The 25,795-nt window shown below is 33.8% G+C and overlaps 1 long non-coding RNA gene across 2 annotated transcripts in view; it reads right to left on the bottom strand.

The window, feature by feature from the left end:
* Positions 1–24,640, bottom strand: part of LOC144370395 (uncharacterized) — a 44,095-nt gene extending 19,455 nt beyond the window's left edge. The window contains exons 1-3 of one of the 2 annotated variants that reach the window (XR_013430371.1): positions 24,509–24,640; positions 13,295–13,379; positions 8,207–8,327 (exon numbers count right to left, since the gene is read on the bottom strand). This is a non-coding gene — a long non-coding RNA (uncharacterized LOC144370395). Of the gene's footprint in view, positions 1–8,206; positions 8,328–13,294; positions 13,380–21,837; positions 22,212–24,508 lie in introns of those variants that run through there. The other variant, XR_013430370.1, reaches the window with a different exon arrangement.
* Between the last annotated feature and the right edge of the window lie 1,155 nt (positions 24,641–25,795).

Below are 25,795 nucleotides of genomic sequence, written 5' to 3'. Positions count from 1 at the left end.
GTATATTTTGTAATATTTTCCAAAATTTTTCTGCATATTTTATTGCAGTCAAATTGGGAAACAATCCAGAAAGTTAAAAAAGACAAGTGTTTCTCCTCTGGTTTTAAAAGCAAGAAAATGAATAGAGAGAAATTTATTGAGTTAGAAAAAATTACTAGTAAGTATAATGTATAATGTATTTCAGCTATTCCTGGCTGCACAGGGCATTTTTGCTTAACAAAGATTTTGTTCACGTATGTATGTATGCTTAAAGGACATTGCTGCTTTCAGTCAGTCTTTTCCATTAAAAACAATGATGTACCATTTAACAGTTTCCAGCCACAAAATACACAATTTCAGAAATTTTCTGTTTCATCCTCCATATATTCTGCCACAATATTCACCAGGACAAGGTAATAGAGAAACTGTACAGAAATAAAACACTAAATAAAAACAGACATAAATAAAATGTGCCAAAAAAATGTGAATTTTCATGGTGGAAAAGATCACTAAATGACCCACTCAAAGGTTGAAAAATAGAATAAAGCCAAAGATTTCATTAACATTCTCTATTTGGGAATTAAACCTACTTTCTAAATATAGTAATATTGATACTTGGGTATACTTAAGAGGACACAGCAGAAGATTCTTAAGAGGACTTAAGAGGACACAGCAGAAGATTCAAGACTTCAATAACAGACCTGCTAATATTAATTTTAGTACAATTTCTTTTACTATCCAAGGTAAATGATTTACCTAGCCTTTTACAAGACTTGTTCATTTCTTGTCTCATACATGATACAAGGCAAACTGAACACTTGGGATTTACCTAGCCTTTTACAAGACTTGATTTACCTAGCCTTTTACAAGACTTGTTCATTTCTTGTCTCATACATGATACAAGGCAAACTGAACACTTGGGACATGGAGGTTTTAGATCTCCTTTCTGTTCTTCCAAAACACTGGAGTAAACGAAACTTAATTTTACCCAAAACACTTCATTCTTAAACATGATCTCTCTCCATCAGTCCTATTTTGCCATTCATTAGAAAAGTTATTTTCTCTTAAAATGTATCAAAACAGTTTTTTTTTTCCTTTACCAGGTCTGGTTTGAGTTTCTTCCAGTAATTATGAACCTACCATGACTAATTTTTCCTGGTATCTGGACCACTATGTGTGATTCTAAAACCTTTGATGATATTTATTTAACAATAATAACTAGTTTTGTTTTGCTTTAGATTTAATATAATACTAAGTATTAGTCAAACTATAAAACAAAAGATAAATTTGTTGGAAAAAAATCAATTGCTCTAATCTCATTTAATCAAAGAGCTTCACATAAGTAATAGTTACCCATCAAGTAGTAAATGTAGTTATATAAGAACCACTACATTTTATAGTTCCGATAAGTAAGTATTGCTAAAGTAAATTTTTAGCTTGAAAAAGTAACTAATACTTGGTTATTCTGCAACAAATTGTATGTAAGTCTTCAAACACATAATTAAACTTTCAAAATGATGTTATTGAGTTTATTTTAAGTTTAGGAAAGATTAGTGACTTACATGAGGAGATACATCTCAGTGGCATTAAATAGAAAAATATTCAAAAGAAAGTTCTTCTGAATCAAAGCATCTGTAAAATAATCTTTCCTCTGTTTTTAGAAGTTATATGTGATTATTTTCAATTGTTTCAAATCTAATTCATAATTATTTATTTATACTAATCAGAACCAAATTTTTTATTTCATTTAACCCTACAAACTATTTAGTAGCATTTCAAAATGTTCATCATTAGCCAAACAACAACAACAAAAAAACATTACATAAATATTTGCAGTGAAATAGTTTTGGGGAAGGCTGTGGTAATATTTGTGCATTTACATTTATCAAAAGAAATATGAATTTTAAGATTGAGGAAAAATTCCTTCAGCTTATTTCTTTTCAATACATTGACAAAGTTTTTCTTGAATTTCAATACCTTATAGAACAGAAACTGATGCTGTATTAACATAGCAAATTTAATTCCACATATTAAAAGAGCTTTGCCCTTAGATGATAATGCTCATTATAAATAATTAAAAATATTAAAATATAAGTTTAAAGAATGCATTTGTGCTATAACTAGTGGGATCAAACAAGTACTATCAGTCATAAAATATGGTTATCAGTTCTTAATAATGTTCTCCTTTAAAACTATTTTTCTCCACAAGTGGTTAAAATAATGTTAGCTTTATCAATAATCTTTCACAAATTTTAAGAAAATTTTATTAGATTGGTAATGATAAATAGTATGAATTTTCAGATATAATGAATAACCTCTGAAATTATCATGGACACTAAATTAATGCAGCATTGGTGGGCACTTATTGTTAGGAGTTAGAGTTATCATTCACCACTTTTCCTTTATGACTTAAGGAAATGTAATGCAAATTCCATCTGTCGAATGAGAAATGGAATGCTTTTTAACCGATAGCAAAAACTGAAATCATTGTACTAGAAATTTGCAATTAAGGTAAAGTGTGGAAAAAAATAGACTATTGAAACCCAGTTGCAAAAGAAGGAAAGCAGAGAGTTCATAGAACTATTCTGTGCATTTGTGAAACATTTGGTTCAGCTAGTTCTCTAAGAATAAAGCTCATGACAACTTGTCCATGTTGTTCCAGCACTCTCTCTTGAGCTAATTGTAAATGAGGCAGCCCAAGGTGCTCATTGTGCTGGAAGCCATCCAATTCCATCCAGAAAGCTCATTTTAGTGTAAAGCTGCCCCCCTCATGTCAGTGTACAGAGAAACTGTGTTACTAGTGACCTTATTAAGCAACTGAATCTACCACTTTTATAGACTTTGCCTATCACTGGTTATTCTATTTTATTGAACCAATATATATATATGTATTTTTTTCTTTAAAAGAAGCCAAGCTGTTATTCACATAAAATTGAGGACAAAACAACTGCAGGATTGAAGAAATTTTAAAAATCTGAGTCATAGATGTTATTGAAACGCTGCCTGATTCCATACAGAAACCCACATATCAACCTTGGGAGCATACTTTATACCTACTGTATGGTAGTAAGGAAACAAGGAAGGCAAATTTGGGAAATTGTGCTTTCATAGCTTATTGCCTTTCCTAAGATCCCTGGTAGTGAATTATAAGCTAATACACTATCTATTCAATTAAGGCAAATCAAGTTTGAATTTCTGTTTGCCTGAAACTCCAAATATGTTAAATAAAAATAAATAAATATGGCTGGAAATACAAAGCATGTCTCAATAATGATCCTAAATGTTAATAGCTTAAATTCACCAATTAAAAGACATAGGCTAGCAGACTGGATTAAAAAACAAAGATCCAACAATATTCTCCCTACAGGAGACTCATCTCATAAGAAAAGACATACACAGACTGAAGGTGAAAGCATAGAAAAAATCATAATATGCACATCGACTGTGGAAGCAAGCAGGGGTTTCCATCCTTGTATCAAGTAAAGTAGACTTCAAACAAAAGTTAATCAAAAGGAATAAAGATGGACATTACATACTGCTCAAGGGAACCATATACCAATAAGACATAGCAATCATAAATGTATATTATATCCTCAAACAATGGCGTAGCTATGTTTATCAAACAAATTCTTCTCAAGTTCAAGAGTCAAATTGACCACAGCACAATAATCTTGGGTGATTTTAACAGACCTCTCTCACCACTGGACACATCTTCAAAACAAAAGTTGAATAAAAAAAGTATAGAACTCAATAATAAAATCAATAACTTAGATGTAACTGACATATATAGAATATTTCAACCTGCATCAAGTGGATACACTTTTTTTTCTCAGCAGCACATAGATCCTTCTCTAAAATAGTCCATATAATATTCCACAAATCAACTCTTAGCAAATACAAAAAAAGTAGAGATACTACCATGCATTTTATCAGATCATAATGGAGTGAAATTGGAAATGAACTACAAAATAAAAAATAAAATTTTCACTATCCCTTGGAGACTAAACAATATGCTACTGAAAGAACAATGGGTTACAGAAGACATCAAGAAGGAGATTAAAAAATTCTTAGGGGTAAATGAGAACATAGACAAAACATGTCGAAATCTCTTGGACACCATGAAAGCAATACTAAGAGGAAAAATAATTGCATGAAGTTAATTCCTTAAAAATAAAGTCAACAAATAAATGACCTCACACTATATCTAAATCCCTAGGAAAAGAAGAACAAATCAGCAGCAAAAGCAGTAGAAGGCAAGAAATAATTAAAATTAGAGCTGAAATCAAAACAAAAGAAGCAATGGAAAAATTGACAAAAAGTAAGTTTTTAAAATAATAAATAAAATTGAAAGTCCCTTAGCTATGCTAATAAAGAGAAGAAGAGAGAAAACTCAAATTACTAGCACACATGATGAAAAAGCTAATATCACAACAGACACTACAGAAACACAGAGGATAATTAGAAATTATTTTGAAAACTTATACTCCAATAAAATAGAAGACACTGAAGGCATCGACAAATTTCTTCAGTCATACTATTTGCCCAGATTGAATCAGGAAGACATACACAACTTAAACAGACCAATATCACGTGATAAAATAAAACACACCATCAGAAGCTTACCAGTCAAGAAAAGCCTAGGATCGGATGTATACTCAGCCAAGTTCTACAAGACCTTTAAAGAAGAACTCCTAAATACTATTTCAGGAAATAGGAAAAGAGGCAGCAGCTTCCAAACTCATCCTATGAAGCCAATATGACCCTGATACCAAAACCAGTCAATGACACATTAAAGAAAGAAAACTTCAGACCAATATCTCTAATGAACATAGATGCAAAAATTCTCAATAAAATTCTGGCAAATCAAATACAAAAACATATCGAAAAGATTGTGCACCATGATCAAATGGGATGCAGCCCATGGATGAAAGCTTGATTCAACATACAAAAATCAATAAGTGTAATTCATCACATCAATAGACTCAAAGAAAAGAATCATATGATCACCTCAATAGATGCAGAAAAAGCATCTGACAAGATACAGCACCTTTACATGTTCAAAATACTAGGAAAACTAGAAATAACAGGAACATATCTCGACATTGTAAAAGTTATCTATGCTAAGCCTCAGGCCAACATCGTTTTATTTTATTTTATTTTATTTTTAAAGAGAGAGGGAGAGAGAGAGAGAGAATTTTAATATTTATTTTTTAGTTTTCGGCAGACACAACATCTTTGTATGTGATGCTGAGGATCGAACCCGGGCCGCACGCATGCCAGGCGAGCGCACTACCGCTTGAGCCACATCCCCAGCCTCCCAACATCATTTTAAATAGAGAAAAAATTAAAGGCATTTTCTCTAAAAAGTGGAATAAGACAGAGATGCCCTCTTTCACTACTTCTATTCAACATAGTTCTTGAAACACTGGCCAGAGCAATTACACAGATGAAAGAATTAAAAGGATACACAGAGGAAAAGAACAACTCAAACTGGCACTATTTGTTCATGATATAATTCTATACATAGAAGACCCAAAAAGCTCCACCAGAAAACTTCTAGAAATACTAAATGAATTCAGCTAAGTAACAGGATACAAAATCAACACTCATAAATCAAAGGCATTTCTCTATAACAGTGAAAAATTCTCTGAGAAAGAAATGAGGAAACTACCCCATTTACAATCACTTCAAAAAATAAGATACTTGGGAATCAACAACAAAAGAGATGAAAGATCTATACAATGCAAACTATAGGTCCCTAAAGAAAGAAATAAAAGAAGACCTTAGAAGATGGAAAGACCTACCTTGCTCTTGGATAAGAAGAATTAATATTATCAAATGACTATACTACCAAAAGCACTATACAGATTAAATGCAATTCCAATCAAAATCCCAATGGCATTCCTCATAGAAACAGCAAAAGTAATCATGAAATTAATCTGGAAAAATAAGGGACCCAAAAAAGCTAAAGCAATCCTTAGCAAGAATAGTGAAACATCACTATACCATATATTAAAGTATACTACAGAGCAATAGTAACAAAACCAGCATGGTATCAGCACCAAAACAGACTGGTAGACTAATGATACAGAATACAGGACACAGAGACTAACCCCCCAAATTACAATTACATTATATTAGATAAAGGTGCCAAAAACATGCACTGGAGAAAAGTCAGCAACAAATGGTGCTAGGAAAACTGGAAATCCATATGCAACAAAATGAAATTAAATCCCTCTCACCTTGCACAAAAGTCAACTCAAAGTGGATGAAGGACCTAGAAATTAAACCAGAGACTCTGTGTCTAATAGAAGAAAATGAAGGCCTAATCTTCATCATGTGGTATTAAGCCCCAACTTCCTTAATAAGATTCCTATAGCGCAAGAATTAAAATCAAGAATCAATAAATTGGATGGAATCAAACTAAAAAGTTTCTTCTCAGCAAAAGAAACAATCTGTGAGGTGAACAGATAACCTACATACTGAGAGCAAATTTTTACCCCCTCACACATCAGATAGAGCACTAATCTCTGGGGTATATAAAGAACTCAAAAAGCATCAAAAAAACCCCAAACAACAAATAGGCCAAGGACCTGAAAAGACGCTTCTAGAAGAGGATATAGAGTCAATCAACAAATATTTGAAAAATTCTTATCATCTCTAGCAATTAGAGAAATGCAAATCAAAACTACTCTTAGATATCATCTCACTCCAGTCCAAATGGTAGCTATTATGAAGACAAACAACAACAGTGTTGGCGAGGAGGTAGGGGAAAAAGGCACACTCATACATTACTGGTGGGACTACAAATTGGTGCAGCCAACATGGAAAGCAGTGTGGAGATTCCTTGGAAATCTGGAAATGGAACCAGCATTTGACCCAGTTATCCCTCTTCTTGGTCTATACTCAAAGGACTTAAAAACAGCATCCTACAGGGACACAGCCATAACAATGTTTATAGCAGCACAATTCACAACAGCTGAACTATGGAGCCAATCTAGATGCGCTTCAGTGGATGAATGGATAAAAGAAATGTGTCATGTATACACAATGAAATTTTACTCATCAATAAAAGAGAATAAAATCATGGCATTTGCAGGTAAATGGAGAACATAATGCTAAGTGAAGTTAGCAAATCCCAAAACAACAAATGCTGAATGTTCTCTCTGATATAAGGAGGCTAAAAGATCAAGGGGTAGGGATGGGAAACATGGGAGGAATAGATGAAATCTAGATAGGGAAGAGGGGTGGGAGGGTAAAGAAGGGTCAGGGGACTAGCAAGGATGTTGGAATGTGATAGTCATCATTATCCAAAGTAAATATATGAAGAAACAAATTGGTGTCAACATACATTATATACAACCAGAGATATGAAAATATGTGCTGTATATGTGTCATAAGAATTGTAATGCATTCTGCTGTCATTTATTTTTTTAAAATCAATTTAAAAAACACTGGCAAAAAATAAAAAGAAAATGCAAAAAGTAAAATGAAAGAAAGAAAAAAAAATGAGAGAGTATATGCTAAAAACCAAAACCAAAAGTAACAATAAAACCCCAGAATGCTTCCAGTAATCATACTGTGGAAGTATTGCAATTTTATTCTTTGACTGATATGTATTATGGGACAAAATAAATGAGCATTTATGAGACATGAAAATTAAATTATTCCCACTATGCTTCAAAACCAGAGTTATCAATGTGGAAGAAACAGTATTCAAAAAAATAAAGATGATAAATAGAAGCTCTACTCTCAATTAATTATCAATATACACATGGAAGTATAAAGTTCATAAGCATGTATGTATACACACGTAAAATATATACACACATATAAAGACACGATAAATACGTAAAATATATACATATATACACACATATAAAGATATACTAAGCAAATACTTATATATACACATATTAAAGTATATCCTCAAATCCTCCCATCCCCCTCCAGTCTCTCCCAGGTCCAGTAGAACTGAGGGGTGCCTGAGTGCTGACAGAAGGATGCAGTAGTCACTGTGACCCAGCATGCCTGGTGCAGTCAGCCAATGACTGCACCTCCTAGCAGCCCTGGTGAGTGGTGCTGGTAGGTGGGTGAGAGGCCATAGGTCAGATTGGCCACTCCCCCCGTAGACCTATGCTCCACTTCCAGTGGCTGAGAAAGTGAGTGTTGCATTTGTTAAAAATAATGTGTCTCTGGGCATTGGTCCCTACATCCTCCCTCATACCTTGGTAGGTGAACTTGTCTTGTATCTTCCACTGATGTGGCTGGGACAGGAAGTTCCTTGCTTGCCTGCACAGGGTGAGATGGGTGCTGTCCGTCCACCCATCTGTGACATGGGCAGATTTCTGGAGAGTGACCAGGATGCAATATTTACCTTTTGCTAATTACAATAAAATTAAATATGTGTATTTATATAATCTAATATAGAAGAGTATTTTAAAGCCACAATTAAATTTCAAACTTTTTTCACTAAAATATATTTTTTCTGATACACATCAAATTTTGTCTCTTGTTATTATTATCCCGTAGATTTCTGTGTGCTAGATAAGCATTATGAACTTTCGTAGATTATTTTCACTTATATATCTTTTGCTAGTATATGCAAACAATTCATGCTAAGGTTTTATTTACATTGAAGCTAATTATTATTTTTCTTTGGGGATGCACTCAAGTAATTTTAAATGATACAGAAAATTAAACTCACACTGCCCTTAACATAACACTTTCTCTTCTGCTATTTAGTAAAAATGGATCACAAAACTGTGATAAATTTAAATTTGTGCTGTTCTGCTGACAGTGAAACTTAATGAATGCCCGTATGCTATCAAGTTCAAGTTAAAAGAGTAGAGCTAAAGAAATTTCTTTATTGTATGTGAAATGTGAATTTTTTAGAAAGCGAATTGGCTGAAAGCAATTTAATGAGGTACCTTCTAAATTGAGGTGATAAGAGTAAAAAGAAGGCTTTGTAGCGCCGCAGTCCGGCTGTGCAAAATAACCGGGAGGTGAAAAGCAACTTGAAGGTTGAAGCGGGAACTGCTTTATTGAGGAGAAACTCAGCAGGAACTGAGCAGGAACTCAAGGTAGCTGATACCCAAGGTAGCAGGCACCACTTTATTGCTGAACAGCAGAGATATATATACCTAACTGATTACACACAGCTTGATTCAATTAGCATTATCTAGATACAGCAGTCAACCAATAAGGAATCCTTATCATCTTAATGGCTCTGTGGCGTTGCCTCACAAACCACTCCTCCTGGCAAACTGACAGATGCCATCTTGACTTGATTTGTGCTCCCCAACATTGTAGAAGTTGTGAGAAAGCAATTTAGATGTTCCTGATGATGTCTAAGAGGCCTGGGTGCCTAGAAGCAATCTAAATCTGAAACTACTTCAAGGATATTAAATAGGAACACTGTGTCATGTACCATTTTTGTATTTATCTTTGCTTGTTGATCTGCAATCACTCTTAAGACATTAATTATTTATTGTACTATTCCATTTAAAGAGTCAGAGAATGAAGACATAAGTCTCCAAAGACCAAAGTGATGTTCCTGAACAGGAAGTTTCTCTATGTGTCCTGTATCCATGACTACTTTTTAATTTTTCATTATATTCCAACTATAATTGGAAAAACTCATATTACTTTCAGGTCTATATTCATGTAAGTTTTGACTTATCTCTTGAATATCCCAACTTTAAGAGATTATTTACCAAAGACATATTTAGCCTAAACTTCTCCGATAAATATGTCTTTGGTAAATAATAAATTAAAACACCTCATTATGTATAAAGCCATAAATAACTTTCCGCATCATTTATTATTTACTACTAGCAAGACATCTGTTAAAAGTTTACACATATTATGTAATTTAACACCTATGGTTCCTAATAGGCTCCATTTAAATATGCTCAAAGATTACTGACTTTTCCAAGTTTTGAAATATTAATGGAGAAAATGGGCATTTTAACCCAGTTCTTCTCAGGCTGAAAATCAAATGAATTATTGTTTAAAATATTAAATATAAAATCATAACTGTGTGAAAAATTTAATGAGCCAATTTTTAATTTTACATTGAATTGGCTTTATATAGAAAAGGCTACTGCAAAATTATTTTAAATGACTTCACAAAAAAGAATCCATAAATTGCAAATAAAATTAGTATTATATCTATCAAATAGTAAAAATTTACATGAAAAAGTGATATTATCAATTGAAAAAAAATGATTCTTGTACAATTAGGAAGAGACAGGGCACATACCTTACTAAATAAGAAATACAGAGGCAGCATTAACATATAAGAAATGCAGAAATACATACTAACTAATATGTAAAAATTTTTAAGTTGAAAAATCATTTTAGATTTAGAGATGGGCAATATTTTTTTTAAAAAATCTAAAAATATTTGTAAAAGAAAAAAAATTGCTTTGAAAGAAAGAAAAGAGAATTCCAGGTTTTTAATATGTTGGAAGGAAGAGAGAAAAAAAAAAGAAAAAGGAAGAGTAATCAATATGAAAATCAGGCAAATCAGTCAATGTAATGAAAAAAAAAACAAATAAAAACCAGCAATGTGCAATAGAATGATCAAATTTACTGGATTTTAAGTCCACTACTTATGGTGAAAAAAGTTAAATTTATTACCACCATATATTACAAAGGTAATATAATATTACCTTAGACTAGAAAAATGAAGAATAGTGTTGCTTTATTAGATAATTAACAACTTATGCAAATGCCTGAAATTTTATTGAGTTTGGAGCTGAGAATTGAACCAAGTGTCACAAAGATTTATAGATTATCTCTTAGTGATAACATTTTTTAAATTTTTTGCCTACTAAGAGTTGTTTCAGAGTAATGTCTTTATTTTTTCCACAATTTAATAACTGAAAGCAACTGTGTTGTAAAAGATGGAGGACAATGGGAAAAGTTTAAGCTGCATTTGGACTAATCAAAGAGCAAATTAATGTATTTTCTGATTTAAAAAAAATACTAAAAAATATAAACACCTTTTAGCTCATGAATATTCTTCCAAAATATAACAAGTACATATATATATATAAACATTATTTATATATGAAGATTACTATGACATTGTTTATAGCATCTGAAAATTGAGTGTAGCTTCTACAAGTCTATATAAAGGAATGGATTTAATTTTAGCATATCCATTATGTGAAAAAAATATTATTAACTTAAAATTATGATGCCAATTTATTTACTCTAATAATAGGTATAAAAAGGTAATAAAGTTGAAAAAAAAAACATTTTTGATCCTGGTTTTGCAAAACGCTAATCCAATAGTAATGATTCATAAGATTATACAGAAAATATTATCCATAATCAAGAGGATAATTCTTTTTTATTTTACATTGAACTTTATGAACATGAAAAATTGACATCCTATTCCTAAAATATTGTTAGATGTTTGACAATAGGTAGAAATAACACAAAATTAGAGAATGAGTACTAATGCTAAAATTTAAGCTACAACTTTATTACCACCTATGTGAATAATGAAACACATTATTTTTAAGTGTTCCTCATTCTTTGGTCATTTGAAAATGTAAGACTGTATGTGAATATACTTTGAACATGAAATAATATTTATAAAATTACTTTTTTTTCAGAATAAAGTCTTAGAACCCTAAATTTTCTTATGCTTCATAAAAGCACTATTGTGGTTCTTACCAAGCCATTAATAATAACACTAATAATAAAAAAAAAATTGTTCAAGGCTGAGATTTCCCTTTCATGCTCAGAAGATAAACAGACAATTGGCACCAATTTATAGATTTGGAACAAACCAAACCTTGATCTGTCAGTACAAGTACAGAAAGTGAAGCTCAAGTGCTGCAAAAGGATTTGATAGTACAACAGTTTGTTTGTTTGTTTGCTTATTTGTTTTGATACTAGTGATTGAACTCCGAGGCCCTGGACTACTGAGCCACATCCCAGCCCTCTTTTGAATTTTTTTAGATATTTTTTAGTTGTTGATGGACCTTTATTTATTATTTCTTTGTATGTGGTGCTGAGAGTAAAACACAGTGCCTCACACATGCTAGGCAAACACTATATTATGAGCCACAACCTGAGCCCTCATATTTTGTATTCTTATTTAGAGATGGTCTCACTGAGTTGCCTAGCGCCTTGCTGTTGCTGAGGCTGGCTTTAAACTCGAGAGCCTCTAAGCCACTGGGATTACAGTTGTGCACCACCGTGCCTGGCTGATAGCACAACAATTTATTAAAGCAGAAGCATCTTCTGTGAATTTATTGGAAAGCTTCTGCTAACACCCTTTCAAGTGCAATCATGGGCTTTCTTTCATTCTAACTGATGACTGATTCCTTTCTTTTCTTCTGTCCAGATAACTTTAAGCTCCTTATCTTAATTGAATCTAACTTAGAAAACAAATGTGTTGTGTTCTAACATCAAATATGAAACACATTTTTGTAACAGAACATTGTTGTCTTTGATTTTCCATATTATATCCCTAAAATCACAGACACTTCAAAAAGACATTACATTGTGTTTTATGAACATTCCAAATAATAAGTAGCTAAGATAAATATTTTCTGAACTCTGAATGTTAAAATGTGGTACTTCTTTATATTCTCATATTCTAAAATAGCTACTGGTACTTCTTTGTATTCTCATATTCTAAAATAGTTAATATGATGGGCATAGTGTTCAAACTGGAGAGATTGAGTAGAGCTTGACACTAGGGGCTTGAAAATTGTTTGCCTTGGTTTGTTCTACTTTAATTATCATTTTTAGTTGAGTTCCCCTTAATTTTATGTTGGAATACTATAATAATATCCTGACTCTCGTGTGTGTGTGTATTTTTCAATTTACTTTTTCAGCTCATATGTCTGATATCAGCACCTCCCTATATAAGCACCATAACTGTTCCCAGTAAAAAGTAAAAGCAGACACACTTAAAATTTTGCATCTACAATTTACCCCTTTCCCTCAAATGTTTCTTTCAATACATCATCATTTTATTGTTAACAAGTTAAATATTGCTCCAATTCTCCTTCTTCTATCCTCTTTGTTATTACCACAAATCAGTGTTCTGGGGTGGGAGACTCCCCTGGGAACATCTGAAAATGCCTAAAGATATTGAGATGTTGTTATACTGGAGGTGAGGGAAATATTACTGACATCTGGTGAGTAGAAGCCTTGGTTACTGATAAACTACTACATTTTACAGCAAAACCCCCAACAGCACAGAATTCTGCAATGCAGAACCATCATAATGCTGAGGTCCAGAAACTGCCTGAGATCAAGACATCATTAACTGGTAAGTAGATACCTGAAACAACAGGATGAATGAATGATCTCTCTCTGTGGCTCTGGCTCCCATCCAAGACAAATTTCCACACTACAGCACAGCCAGTCTGTCCAAAATGTAAAAAGAACCTGTATTTTATACTTAAAACTTTAATTATTTAGTACAAGGGATGGAAGGCATTATAAAATTCTTCATAAATTATTTCCTCATTAACTCTTTAGTTTCTTCTCACCTCCCATTTTCTTTCTATACCAAACTTAAGCGCTACTGAAGAGTTTTCTATTATTTAAATGTTCATCTTCTCTCTCTGTTGTCTGATTTCTGGCATTTTGATATGCTGAAGCTTCTGCATGATTGCTATGACACTCAACTGATAGGGCTTGTTACCTTTGGACATAGGTCTCCCTCTGAGGAAAAAATAGAATATAATCGGAAAAATGCAAATAACCACTGCATCACTGGAATTTCTGAGAGAGCTTATTATACTATTTTGGAAAATTAATTTAGTACATTTTGAAATTGTGTTGCATTCTAAAAAACAAACACCCACCTCAGTTTGTTATTTTTGCCATTTTAACACACAATAAGATACTTCTGAGACAATGTTTTTCTCCTGATTTGTTTTGGCACTGGAACCTGGAGTCATCCACCAAGACAGAGTGGCTAAGGAAGATGGACTTCCCTTCATTTTCAGATGCTCCAGTTGTGTGAGCATTAAATATTATTCCATCTACTTAATAGCCAGAAAGTCACAAAATAATTGAGAAAAAAATAGCAGGTTTTGAGACAGTGAGGAATTCTTCCTGCTTATACTTTAAGAAAGAAAAATCAATATGAACAAAATTTCTAGTGATGTTAATTGGCTTAGGTAAGGTAGGGGATAGCCATCTGAACAAGTCACTGACATATCAATCTTATCTTTTGGAATTTTAAGCAATTTATGACAAAGGAAACTGATTTTGCCAATCTGAGAGATAGTGGAGAATTTTTCTCTTTAAATAAAATCATCCTACTGACTTACACAGATAGATCTCAAATTTTTGTATCATGCTGCTTGATTTTACAAATGCCACTGTCCAATTTCCCTTAGATTTTTTTTAAGTTCTCTTGTGTAATATGTAGGAGTAGTTTCTTGGCCTGATGGGCACAATTTCCCCTTTGCGACACAGTGAAAATAAGGATACTGGTAATAGACATCAATAAGTTCCATTCCAATTTTTAAAGAATTAGCATTTATGTTTAGTTTTCAAAAAATAAAAATCAAACAAATGTTATTCCTCATAAAAGACTTGTGACACAGAATATTTAATTTTTATAATTTTGCTGTTTCCTTCACCTATCCACAATAACATATTCCTTTTTAGAGTGGAAGAGATAAAAGCTTTTGTGTTGATGGCTTGTTAAAGAGAGAAAGTGAAATGAGCTTAAGTTTGATTTAAAAAATGTGTTTTTCAGAATATGTGTAAGTTCAATTTTTATTTTTTTTATATAGAGAGAATTTTAATATTTATTTTTTAGTTCCCGGCGGACACAACATCTTTGTTGGTATGTGGTGCTGAGGATCGAACCCGGGCCGCACGCATGCCAGGCGAGCGTGCTACCACTTGAGCCACATCCCCAGCCCCAATTTTTATAAGCATTAAAATCAAGCATTTCTAAGTGATCCGACTTAACTCTTCTTTTAAATTTATTTCATAGATAATAGTAGGCAATTAAAAACTACTCCCCACATCCACAGAAGCATTATTTTCCACTTAAGAAACTCAAGTACCTTTGTTTCATTATCTATTAGAGGATAGAGAAATACTAGGTCTGACAAAAATATATGTATGATATGTATAATATATAATATATATATATATAATAGACAGGCATATTTCAGTATGTAAATTGTATCTCTGCCTGTCTTAAAAATTGCTAATTAAAAAAGTGAATGCCATTCTAATTTTATTCTGTTTAAGAGGTAATTTATTCAAGAATATTCAGAAATCATCTATTTAATGGAAGGTTAGATTTTATTAGCATAATCCAAAAGTAACATTTATTACTGGGGAAAGTAAGTGGTGTGAGGCTTTCATTTGGGCTTTAAAGATTGTGTCCACTTGCACTGTAGAATTATTGTAAGAAGTTCCTTGTCACAAAATATAGAATTAATATTATAGCTCTGAATATTGAATATAATACAGTAACTAGAAACTTTAGATATATTTTATATTTAGATTATTCTTTCATTCTTCTTTTTATATACTAGATGTTGATGATCTAAAGAATGATACAATATGATACTAATCTTGAAAGAATTTGCATCATAATGGAGAAGATATCTATTTGTAAAAACTGAGACAAAGCACACTTAATGTTGTGATTAAAGCTTTTGAAAAAGTATATGGAAATTAGATTAATAAGCTCTCACTTTTATTAGGATGGGAAAGTAATGATGGTACAGCAGAAATTCTTTGGGGCATGGAAAAAAAAGAGAATTCTAAGTGGAGCTTAAAGAGCTAGAGGCAATGGAGGCTATGTTGGCAAATGTTAAGCATAAATAGAGACAGAGAAACAATAAAAATCAGAAGAGGTAGGAATGTGTGAAGCAAAGGAATTATGTGTACAAGTATTAGTGGGGCTGAGTTTGTTCCTACAGGGAATTTGAAAGACTATTTGTGATCATGCTTGGAAGAGCTAGGGGACATATAAATAAATATTGAGTTTATTGCATAAATAATAGAATACTTTCTTACTTTTGTGGGTATGGCATGGTTAAATGTTTATTTTAGAAACTAATGCTTGTGAGAGGGGAGAATGGCACACTTGAGAGAGACTCATGACAGGAAGAGCAACTAGGGGCAGGTCACTGTTCTCTAGGCTAGAGATAAGAGAAAGGAAGGTTGTAAGCATGGGCAATAATGACAAAATGAGAACTTATTTAGAAAGCAGAATAAACAAACATAATAGTAAGGATTTGATTTTTATAAGGTGTGTTGTAGCTAAAATCACAAAATTTAGAGATTTAAAATTGCCTATAGTTTATGTCTCAATTATGGTAAAAACTGCATTAAAATAATTGAATACTTGGTGTGTCACAGCAACTCATGTGGTGGGAACAGCAGCAGTGGCCAGGAAGCACAGTTTCAGAAGGTTCCTGAGAGCCACTGCCTGCAGCACCTGCGTGAGCCTTGTGCTCCCAGCCAGGAAGTTCCAGAGGAAGGTCAGCTCTGAAGAAAGTGAGGCTAAGAAGAAGCCCAAGAAGAGGTCTTCCAGGCTATCTGCTCAGACTGCTGCTTCCAAGGCAGATGCCAAAACCAGAAAGGTTTTCTTTCATAGTCAGCAAATGGAAATAGTGATGTGAATGAATAACTGTGATATGAAGTAATAAATGCAGTTTTGCAAATATTTCTAAAATAGACCAGACAGGAAGCAGCAAGTCATCAAGTTGACTGTATAAAGTGTATGTTCACAAAAGGGAAATTTTAGAAGGATCCCAAAGAGGAGTTGGATATTTCCAGATGGAGCAGAGTGAGACTGAGAGGTCTGTGAAAAGAAAATAGGATTTCAGGAGGTGCATCATCATCTGCCTAACTAGAAATATATTAGACAGTTAAGGGAACTGAAAGACTTTAATTTGATTGAAATGCACAATATATTTCTATAACAAAGGGAAAATAGGCAAAAGAGAAATTAGAGAGTACATTGCTTGGTCCTTTAATAAGCAAAGACAGGAATAACATGGGGATGTTTACATTTTAGAATAATCTCATTGGCTTTATTGCTGACGATGGGATAACGGGATGTAAGACTTATGAACGAGGGGCTCAGAGTAGAGCTTACTATATTTTAGCAGAAAGATGATACAAATTTTAATGTCATTATCAGTTACCAGAGGATGTGTTATTTAGAGTCAACAAAATATGATTACATTGAGAAGTAAATTGAGAAGTAAAGTTGATATATGTTTGATTTGATATATTTTGACCTGGAATTTATATATTTAAAAAAAAAACTTTTATAATTTACACTGTTTACTGTGCCTCTATAGATGAAATGTTTGAAAGATTTACTGAGTCTGACAATTTTAGTGTTTTAGCCTCCTGATTCATTAATATAAAATGTTACATTTTAAGTAAGGGAAGTATTTTTTGTTTGAATTACTGCTGTCTAAAAAAGATATTTAAATGATTATATCAAACAAGAATTTATTATGTCTGTTTTATTATTTAATTTTCCTTTTAATGTGTTATGGAAAACAAAAGTTTAGTAATGCAAAGTTACATTTATTTTACATAATTTTGGAATAATTTTTAGCTAAGTTATCTAAGGCAAAAAATAAAAAGTAAAGTTTTAGAAAGCCTGTTATGTGGTAGGAGGTGGAAAACTAGAGGTGTGCAGAATTTGTGGTTAGAGAGTGATCCTTCCCATCTCTTCTAGATGCTTCCCTTACTCTTACCATTTCTCCAAATTTGATATTGATACTCTCTTCTCACCTTTTTCCAAAGAGGCAATTACATTACTTTCTATGATTGCAGAAAGTGATGATTACATTATATTAGATTTTGACACTAAATTACACACTGGTGAGAAAGCCATGCTCTTCATTCGGTTTTTATTTTCATCACTAAGGCAATATAAAGGTGACTTGCATTCTGTAGTCACAAGTTACTTCAATATTCCTAGTGAAACATAACAGAAACATATATATGTTTTATTTCATTAAGATCTCCTGAAGGGAGACAATTCTTTGTTGTATACTAGAGCCTTTTTCCCCAAGTTTTGAAAAGCAAAATGTCTCCAGGTATTGTCAACTATCTCCTAGACTATTAAAATGGGGGAAGAGGCAAAAACTTCTGTGATCCAGATGCAAAAGAAACATTAAATGTTTAAAGATATTTCATCTTTTAAATTCTAATGAAATGCCCAAACACAATTCTTTTTTTAATTTAATGTTTAGTTGTAGTTGGATACATACCTTTATTTTATTTATTTATTTTTATGTGGTGCTTAGGATTGAATGCAGGGCGCCGCACATGCTAGGCAAACACTGTATCACTGAGCCACAAGCCCAGCCCCCCCAAATACAATTATTGTCTAAAGAAATATGGAAAGAAAAAATCATCACTTTATATGCCTGTAGATCTAATAGATCTACAAGTGGTTTTGTTATATCATATTTGTAGAAAAGAGTAGAATGGAAGATAAAGTTTTCCCATTCAGTTTTCTCAATCTGAATGCTCTTGTACTCTAAGCAAGACTTGTTGATTTCCCTCATAATTAAACATAATCTACATTCTGTTACAGCAACACATTCAAGGAGAGAAAAAGGTACCAATCATTTACTTGCAGAAAGAAAATTAACAATTTGCTTCATGTTGCTTTGAAATAACCATTTAGGTTTTTAAAAAGTACCCAAGGTTTTCACCCACTTTCTCCTTACACTATCGTCATTGAACATAATAGACAGCTAATAAAAATGTGACCTTATGTGGGGGAGATATTATTTTCAATCAATCACTAGTTTGGATAAATGTTTTGAATCATTCAATGGTAACTGAGTCCTTCTGCTCCACTGGCATATATGGGAGACACAATTAGGTTTACTGTAATTATCAACTACTTCCTATAAGCAAATAGAAATGATAGCTAAATAATCTTTAAGTGAATAATATTAAATATCACAATTATGAAAAAAGTAAAGAATATGAATTATTTAATATTTTTTTTGAATTCCAACTCACTGTTTTGCCTGGAATTACACTACATTATGTTGAAGTAATTGGTAAACTATACTATTATGAGTGTAAATTTTACAAATATTGAAATTACTGCATTCTGAATAAAATCACAAACTCTTAAAATGGGATATTTAAAGAGGGGAAAACATTAACTAATACAATTATCTAAAAATTTTTATTATACTTTACTGGGCAGTCATAGTCATAGTATTCTTATAAATACTTTTTAAAACATTTTTTTTTGTAGTTGTAGATGGGCAGAATGCATATATTTTATGTTTTTTTTTTTTTATGTGATGCTTAGGATCAAACCCAGTGCCTCACACATGCTAGGCAAGCATTCTGCCACTAAGCTACAGCCCCAGCCCCAAGACATTCTTTTTAAGTATCATTAAGTTTACACATATTTTTTTGGAAGGGATTGAGTATTTGTTCACCTATGATCTACACTTTTAGGCTAATTTTCTGTTTTAACTCAAGTTTTTAAAAACCTGCTTTTATTCACATTAAAACAAACTGCTTGATATGTTCTCAATAATTAGATGATAAATAAAGATGTAATTATTCCTATAAGTAGGATGTGGATGCACTGGAGCAAACACCAGCAAGAGTGAGGGCATGCTGCTAAATTGTCTCACCTACTTTTATCATGCTGTATCCACTTTAGGGATCCAATTTATGTGGTTAACAAAACTTTCAACAAATTCATTTCATCCTCACAGCAATTATATAATGGGGAGATCAACTTAATTTTCATTTTACAACTTGGGAAACTGAAGAACAAAAATATCCCATAACTTATATAAAGTGGCATGCCAATAGTGGCACAGCATGGATCTGAACAGTTTTGCTTCAGTAGCAGAATTTTTCCAACCTCAATAGACACACAATTCAGTTAGCAATCTCATTAAATTCAGATTCAGACTCAGTACTTCTGGTTAGGGGAAAACAACATTCTGAGTTTTAACAATCACACCTGTGATACAGATGTTGCTGGTCTGAAGATTACCCTTTAATTAGCAAAGTTCTAATCTACACTGGACAATAGTGAGAGATATGGCAACCATCAGAAACACAGTTTATCCTCAGAAAATTACTCTTATGTGCAAATTGCCAACTTCTGATTTAGAACTTATGCTACTTCCTTTTCTTTCTTTTAAAAAGGGAAGTTAACAAAATTTGCAAGTATTATGGTATTTACAAGTATTATAGTAGCTGATTTCAGGTTTTGATAGTCAACATATGATTAATATAAACTTGAAACTGTAATATCTACCTTCCCCTCATCCAAAAACAATTTACAATTACTCTTGAAGGCCTTCCCCTCATCCAAAAATGATTTATAATTACTCTTGAATATCTTCTTTAACATAGATTCAGCCCAAACCCATTAATATTTAGGAGTACATGTTTGTACCCTCTATACAGGAAAAGAAATTCAAGATTAACTTAGAAATCCAGCACCTTTCTAAACTTTTGCTATTTACACAAGTGCTGACTATAAGTGGAAAAGGAAGCACATCCTTTGATAAATAGAACGTAAATGTCAACACATTACTAAACAACTCTCGTCCATAAATTTCTGTGAAACAAATGTATGTTCATAATAATTTCCCTTCACGCTTACTGGTGAATTGATTTTTATACCCTAATCTAAAATATAGAAGTAAAAAGTATAAGCATAAACCAAAAAACATATATTATTTCCCTGTGTTTAAAATGCATTGGCCCACAGGCCTTCAATACTTAAAACCTAAAATACCATCAAATCATTAGAAATTAAATCTTCAACAACCTTTTTTACTAAAAGAAAAAGAAATATTCCTATTGACATATAATCAAACACTTTTAAAGTCATGCATTTAATTTGACAATGATATCTACCCAAAGGCCATCCTGCATGTGTATATTAGACCTAATTACGTAACTAAAGAATAACTTATTAATTAAAACAAAAGAAGGGATTTAAGACAAATCTCCCTAGTACAAGTAATTCTGGTTTTCCTATATCTCATTCAACACTTTCCTGAATGTACCCAGATACACTTAACATGTCTTCCCTGAGGTATAATTAACACTGTCACATACTTTGACAAGTTTATACACACACACACACACACACACACACACACACACACACAACCTTACCAAAAGCCATAATTAAATAATCGCACCTGGAAGTAGCAAGCATAAGGTTTCAAAGGTCTCATGCAATATTAACCCACAAATTCTAAATGTACTTATGATTGTGGAATCCCATTTTTAATTACAACATAAATTAACAAATCTAAATAATACAACTACCATAAAGCTAAAATTCTCATTTATACAGCTATGAGTTAAAAGAAATGTAATACCAAAATCTATTGCATTTTCTGGCATGAAAGCAAAAACACAACACAAATTTAGGCTTTTCTATCAAAATTACAAAAACTAACCTTCTACCCAGGAGAATCCAAAGACACACAAAAGCATCTGCATTATTTTACATATGAGGTACATGGAAAAAAGTCTCTCCCCAAAGTAGTAAGAAATAACTTCTAATTTCCTAAGAAACTTGTATTTTACATTTGTTTTTTTTTCCTGAATCACTTACACAGCCACAAACAAACTCAGATATTAAAGAACTAGAGAAGTTAAAAGATATCCTTTTCAATAGCCAACAGTCACCAAAGACTGTGACAAAAGAAAATCGATATAAGTATTCCATGTTACTGTGCAAAAGCAAGCCCAAAGTTTTACTGCTTCACTAGTTAAATCACTAAATGTTAAGCATTATTTCATGAACTTAAATGAAATCTGGTATATAAAGAGAAAAAATATGCGATAAGTGAAACTTACTTTCTATTTCACAGAAAGATTTTACTCCATCTAAAATAATCCTGTGACCTTGTGGAAACAGTCCTGGGTTAAATACTTATTAAAGTACATTCCTTTACCAAATGTACCAGTACATTACTGCTCTGAAAGCATTCAATATGTCTACTGTCACGACCCCTTGCCCGCAAGGAAGACGCAACTCAGGAATCTTCTTTCAGCGGTTTATTCAGGCCCTTGATATTTCTTCTACTACCCCTCAGATGCCCCTCCCAGCCTTAATAAAGCATCTCAAGGCCCAATGCGAAGCTGCCACGTGGAACTTTCTCATAGGGTGCTGAAAAGCCATGCGCCAACTCTCCCAAATAAGGAGTTGTTTGTCGCAAACCACAGCGGAGCCAGCGCCATCTTGTAATGGCGACCATAGTCTGCACAAGCGGCAGAAACGGCTCACCACAGTTCCCCCTTTCTGTTTTCTTAAAACAATACAGGCGAGAGTAGAGGTCCTATCCCACTGTGCAGAAGTGCCTGCATAGTATGGCTCAGTCCTAAGGAGGGCCCTTCCCTAGACCTGACTCCATATCAGCCGACGCCTTTTTTCGTGGGGCGGGGCGTGGACGGGGCGTGGACGTCAAACCCGCATGCAATAGGACATGCTCCCCTTGAGGTCCCTCTTCTCAATGGATCACTCAAGTGCCGTGCCTTGCCTCGCATCCTGTATTGTGAAGATGGTGAACAAGAGGGGATAACTGAGGTTGAACTGTGGCTGTCTAGAAATACAGCTACAAACAAGTTGGCAGCACCCTGAAAGAAAGGCACGGAATTTAAGGCGATAGATAAGCACTAGTGTGGAAACCCGTCTGCGTGCAATGGTATCAAGACCTGCAGAGTGCAAGGGCTTTCCAACACTGGAAAGAAGGTAAAAAGAGGACATGTCGATCCCAGTGCAATGTTAAAATAACTTGGGGTGCAATGACCATGTCAAAGATTTACTGTTTAAGATGCGCAAGCCAGACTTGAGGTGAGTTGCCATTTTCTAAAGCTACAAGAGCTTGTATGATCATAGCCTTATCGTGAGCACTGCGGGACTTGAGGTGACAGAGAAACCACAAACAGAGGAACATACCGAAGCAACACATTGCACCAAAAATGCCTACTCCCACCCACTCTTTAAAAAAGGAAAAGGCAGAAGATATCCAATCGGTGAATTGACCCAAAGTCACGGGATCAACACGGGTACTATTCAAGACAGCTATCTGAGTCAGTTGAGACTGGATCATGTCTTCCGCTGCCATGGACCAATTTATGGCCAAATATTCGCCAATGATGCGGGAAGCATTTCTGGAATCATTAAATCTGACAGAGGTTATACACAAATGTGCACGTTGGTCAACACAACCCAAAAGCACCAAGTCAGCCAATTCTTCTACCTGAGCTTGGAGTAAATCTATTCTTTGGTTGGCAGCTTAAATTCCTGACAAAATATGTTGATTAACTTTATTTTGAGATTCGAGTATGGTGGAAGTTTGTTGAATAACATTATTAATAGTGGCAGCAGTTTGTACTTGACTGGCCATGGCTACTCCAGCTGTAACTGCTGCAGCAGCAGCAAGGCCTGCATTAGTTAATGGCCCACCTATCTCTCTACAGACTTTCATCCAAGCCTCTATGCCTTTGTTTTTATAAGGAGTAATAGCTGCCTTACATTCTTTAGTACACTGTTCAAAGACCAATTGTTTAATCAAGGGCATGGCTCTATCGGGATCACCAAAAATTTTTCCTGAAGCATCCACCATCCTAGCAACAAAGTCTGAGATCTGTATTGACTGTTCTCCAAACTTGAGAATGAAAAGTTTTCCCGGAGCCTTGGACTCCTCCCACGTACGGGGGCGGAACTATTGGAGGCATGGGGAAGGGTGGAGCAGCATCAAGTACTGGCTCCTCCTCTAGATTTTCCACCTCCCCAGAACTGGATTTATTACCCTTCTCACAGCAGGCTTTTACATCTGTTGTTTCCCGTTTTTTCTTTTTTATCTAAGTCTTATGTAATTGTTGTAATAACTTGTCCAATTCCTCAGAACTGTCCGAGCTACTTGTGTCCTTGGGAGTTTTTAACTCAGTCAAGTCCAGATAGAGCCTTCTCCTCTGTTTAACTTCAGACTCCCTTGTCTGTTCACCACTCTTACTCCTAATACTTTTTGCTACCTCGCTATGTGACCCCTCTGATTTCTCTTCATGCAATTGCTCAAGAACGGCCTGACCCTCGCTCACAGCTTTCTGGCATTTACCATCCATTATACACCCCCTCACTAATTTCCAAAGCGGAATGGTACCACCCTTTAAAGTTTTTTGTTTGTAAGCGAAATCCAGATCTTTCCCTAATTTGTCCCAACTGGGAATCGTGAGACTCCCTGAAAAAGCAAACCAAGGAGCTACAGAGTCAGTCTCTTCTAAAAACCTCTGTAATGTGCTCCTCTTCACTTTAAGTCCCTTAGAATGCAGTAACCCGTCCAAGGCCAGCAAAATTGGGCTTGAGGAAGTAGCACCCATACTGTTCCAAGCAGTATAAAGAAAGTGAAAATACAAAACCCCGCTCTCTCCTTATTTACAGAGGAGCATCTTATTTTATTATTTTTCCCCGCTCTCTCTTTATCTACAGAGGAGCTGCCCCACTTTGATCGCGGATCCCACTTACCTGGGACTAACTGGTGCACCACCCCTGACTGCTGAAAGTTCTGGTTCCCGGGTTTCAGCACCACTTGTCGCGACCCCTTGCCCGCAAGGAAGACGCAACTCAGGAATCTTCTTTCAGCGGTTTATTCAGTCCCTTGATATTTCGTCTACTACCCCTCGGATGCCCCTCCCAGCCTTAATAAAGCATCTCAAGGCCCAATGCGAAGCTGCCATGTGGAACTTTCTCATAGGGTGCTGAAAAGCCATGCGCCAACTCTCCCAAATAAGGAGTTGTTTGTCACAAACCACAGCGGAGCCAGCGCCATCTTGTAATGGTGACCATAGTCTGCATAAGCGGCAGAAACGTCTCACCACAGTCTACTATGTTCTCTAGATGTATATTCATACACTGGTTTAAGCCATTTGCAGAAAATCAACAGAAACCCTTAAAAACGTTTGACCTGACATGCAATTTTAAGACATGTGAGTTTTAAATTGACAGATCTTTACATCTTTCGTAATGAAAATTATCAGAATATACTCAGAAAGTTAAGTGATTCTTCCACAGAGCAAATTTAACTTGACCTCCTAAATGGTACAAATTTGACACACCATTTAGAAGGCTAAAAGAAATACTGATTTACTTCTTCTCTAAAGCAATACTGTTCAACAAAATTATAATGCAAGTTACACACGTAATTTTGAATTTTCTAATAACTATGCTAAAATGATAAAAATACAATTTTAAAACACTTACTAAACATGCCAAATATTATTTCAACATGTAATAAATATCTTTAAAATATTTATTCTTTTACAAATTGTACTAAGTTTTCAAAATCCAGTATGCATTTCACACTTACAGTATATCACATTTTGAACTAACCACAACATCCTGGTCCATAGTCAGAATGTGGCTAGTGGCTACACTATTGAGCGGTATACTTTTTAAGTAATATTTTGAGATCTGACATACCACTCTGTTTATAATTAGTTCACATTCATGTCTCCTTTATAAACTGAAATGGCTGTGACTACAAATATAAGCAAAACTGTTAATTCACTGGATAAATCAGTTCAGATCCCCCTTATCTGGGAATCTGGTTAACACACACAATAAGTAGCAAATGGATTATTCCTTATTATGTCTCAAGTAGTCTTCAGAGATGGTGCTGATCAACATGTGCAAACACAATTTGTAGCAAAAACACAGGTTAAACACCAAAACATTTTTATATCAAAGCATAACACTGCCTTAATTATACCATCCCTTCCCCTCACATTCTTGAGCACATACTTCTATGCAATT

Source organism: Ictidomys tridecemlineatus, chromosome 14 (genome assembly GCF_052094955.1).
Source record: "Ictidomys tridecemlineatus isolate mIctTri1 chromosome 14, mIctTri1.hap1, whole genome shotgun sequence".
Lineage (NCBI taxonomy): Eukaryota > Metazoa > Chordata > Mammalia > Rodentia > Sciuridae > Ictidomys > Ictidomys tridecemlineatus.
The sequence above is the reverse complement of the archived record's forward strand: the minus strand, read 5'-3'. Positions and strand labels throughout refer to the sequence as shown.